The following is a 3,632-nucleotide window of genomic DNA, read 5'->3' as shown; positions in this document are numbered from 1 at the left end:
GTCCTTTCTTGGGCATTTGCATGTGTGCGCATTTCCCGGCCTGACACGCACACTTGGAATAAGCAAAAATGGAAAAAATATGCATTTTTCTCAGTGTTATTTTCATGAATATATATATTTTAAAATATGTTTTTATTTCTCAGTTTTAGTGGACATACAATATTAAATTAGTTTCAGGTGTACAACACAGTGATTAGACATTTCTATAACTTTTTTTTTTTTTTTTTTATGCCTACAGCACCTGGTCTTCCTAGGTGGTCTCCCATCCAGGTACTAACCAGGCCCGACCTTGCTTACCTTCCGAGATCAGACGGGGTCGGGCGCATTCAGGGGAGCGTGGCCGTAGATGACATTTATATAACTTACGAAGTGATCACCCTGATAAATCTGATCCCCACCAGGCACCATACATTGTTATTACAATGTTACTGACTATGTTCCCTGTGCCGAACTTTATTACATCGCCCCCTCGGAGAGGCCACGCCGTGAACCCAGGCTGGCCGCCGCCAGTGCTGGGCTTGGGGCTGCTCGGCGAGAGGTACGGGGCATGCCGAGGCCAGATGCTGCTCGTTTGGGGTTTGTGAACCTTTGAGAGACGTTAGGAAAGTCCACAGTGTGAGCCCAGACAGGCCGTTTGTCCGGGAAAGCTGCTGGAGGTTTGGGTGGGCCACATGTTGGGAAGGATGGGGTGTCAGGACATCACCTGGGTGGGGAGAACTGTGCCAGCCAGGCGACGGAGGCTCAGGTGGCAGAGATGTTGACAAACAAGTGGCTTTATGTGGCTTCACTTAGTACTTTAAGGGAAAGAAGTAGAGACACAAGGCATTTTTTAAAAAAAGTCTAATGTGAACCTGACGATCCTCCTTTAAATACTTTATTACTTTTTAAAATTGCTTTCAGTGTCTCCAAGAAAAATTATCCCCACAGTGACAAATGGCTTGTTTGTCTTGGGATCCAATTGTGCTTATGGTTAACTAATATAAGAGTTTGGGTTAATATAAAAAGGTCTTGGCAAAAAAATTTTTCCCTAAGCCAGTAATTCCTTCCTTCCCCATGCTGCATCCCAGGCATTGCCATCGGGGGGCATCGCATCTCCCTTCTCATCAAGCCCCGTTATTCCTTCATCTCTTCTTTTCTGGGGAGTTGACGCTGCAGACGCTCCGCCCACCGAGAGCAGACACAGCACAGGGGCACAGGGACCGCCGAGGGCAGGCGGCCTCTCCGGACAGCTTCTTCAGGAGGAAGAGAAGGCCACCTCGCCGAAGGTGTTCACCCCGTTTACGTTGATCTAACCTCAGATCCAGTCTGCCCTTCCCCACGGGGCCCTGGAAGAAGGCCCGTCATCTCACGCAGAGCGCCTGCTCCCTCGGACCAGGGTAGTTTTTAATACATTGTTTTCTTTCCAAACAAAGAAATGGAGAAGAATTTTTTTCAGAGAGGGGCGGGAGATGGAAGGCCCGGGTCTGGCCGATGCCTTCGATCACTCATCTATCTTTTCAGGCATTTAAATATTTCGGCAAATAAAGGTCGAGTCGAGGGAACTGCCTGGTTAGAGGACACTTGTACTTGTAGAAAATAAACGGTCTCGACAGTCATTGTCGTTTCCCTCTGTGAAACACACACGCACCTACACATGCACACACATGTGCACACAGATGTGCACACAGAAATGCACGCCCGCACACGTGCACCATGCGTAGATGCACACGCGTACACACAGGCACACACACCCACAGCACGTGCACACGCATGCACACACATGCACGCACACGTTGGAGGGGTGCCCTGGACCACCCCGTCTCTGAAAGGCAAGGAAGATAAATGACATCGTCACGCGGGTCTGGCTCGTCTGGGAGGACGTGATTGATGACGCCTGGTTTAGTCACCTGGCCCCAGCCTCACCCTCACTCCCGCCACCGACGGAAACGAATGGATGGAGAAGACTTGCATGCTGCCTGCGTGGCACAGGCGTCCCCTCCGCTTCTGGGCGACAGGCTCCTGGGCGCTGAGAAATCACCTTCCAGCACTGTCCGTGCCTCTACGGCCAGGCCCGGCCCCGGGCAGGGAGCAGAGACTCCAAGGTCGGGCCTCGGGCTCGTTTCTGAGCGGACGGACTTCATTGCCCCTCAGCTCTGCTGTGTGTCCTTCCCGCTCAGCTCCGTGCGGGGGCGCCTCAGAGGACAGGACGGCATCGGTCCGGCCCCTTCCATGACCCCCGGAGGACGAGAGGGGGGCGGGCGGCTGTCCGCCAGCTCCTTCCCAGCCACAGCTCTCCCAGGGCGGCCTTCTCCCCGGGAACAGCCCTCAGGCCCAGGGACCAGGGCCAGTGTCCTCGGGTGTTTGTTACCGCCCCGGTTGACTTGTGCCCCGCCCACGCCGCTGTGACATGTGTCGCCGAAAATCCCGTTAGTGTTTTGTGCTGAGAACGTGCCGGGCACAGGCAGATCACTGCCGCGCGGGACTGATGGTCAGCGAGGGCCAGGCCTCCAGGGACTGTCCTGCGTGCACCGCCCTCGGGTCCCCGAGCTGTTTTACTCCACCACACCTGTCTTCCCTCGATCGAGGGCCTCTTCCAGGCGGGGTAGACTGTCAATCATCCTCGCCCTCCCGGAAGCCGCTGAAGGGCCCGGCCCCTGAATCTGCGCCCAGGACACCTCTGTCGAATGAACGCCCGGAGTCAGGGAGAGGCTGACACCCAACTTTGCTTTTTTCAGAGTCAGGCGGACCCCACAAAGACACGTTTAGATGCCACTGCGGCCGCGCGGTCGACGCGACAGAACTGCAGGTTTGCATGGCCTGGGTGTAGTCTGCCCGCTTCAGAAACGGCGGCGTGTGATTGTCCTCTCGGAAACCGGGTTCCCGTACATGCTGCGACGCATGGAAGCAGCGAAGTGAAATACCAGTTAGCGCCTTTGAACGTTCCGGAGACGGCGAACGATGGGAGGCGGCCAGAACTGTGCGTCATATTTGTGGAGATTTGAACATCCAGCCCGCTACGTTATATTACAGGCGAGCACTGTGTAAAACGCTCATGAAACTTCGCCTGTTGTTTGTGATCATGGGTAACGTGATTTATATTTTCTGTTTTAGATACTTTAAATCTATAAATGATTATCACTAACAATACTTCACCATGTTCAAAATGAAACAGCCTGTCATTTCATTCTTGCGAGCCCCGTCTTTAATTTGGGACTGCTGCGTGAATGCCTCCGCTGTGATGGTATTTCAACTTTTAATATCATTTTCACCAGATGAAGTGATGAGCGCTTTTGAACCTGTTGCTCATTAATTAGTGGTATTTCACTCCTGCATAGAAAAGAAAGGTGTAAATGTACATTCCCACTTCGAAAACTCGCACCGACATGATGAGAACTGAAGCTAAACAGAATTGAGAAAAGTGGAAGCAGGAGGTAAGGGAGTTAAGGTGGGAAAAACCGCAGGATAATATCACCACCATCACCAACACCACCATAACCATCATCACCGACACCACCACCACCGACACCACCATAACCATCATCACTGGCACCACCACCACCGACACCACCACCACCACCACCACCACCACTGACACCACCACCACCACCACCACCGCCACCGGAGGGGTGTTTTTCCCAACCCGTGAAAGTTGG

At 53.0% G+C, this 3,632-nt stretch overlaps 1 pseudogene; it reads right to left on the bottom strand.

Annotated features, from left to right (window-relative positions):
• Window positions 1–229: 229 nt before the first annotated feature.
• Window positions 230–348, bottom strand: LOC112478670 (annotated as a pseudogene).
• Window positions 349–3,632: the final 3,284 nt, after the last annotated feature.

This window comes from Pteropus alecto, unplaced genomic scaffold (genome assembly GCF_000325575.1).
Source record: "Pteropus alecto unplaced genomic scaffold, ASM32557v1 scaffold61, whole genome shotgun sequence".
NCBI lineage: Eukaryota > Metazoa > Chordata > Mammalia > Chiroptera > Pteropodidae > Pteropus > Pteropus alecto.
This window is presented reverse-complemented; position numbering and strand designations above follow the sequence as displayed.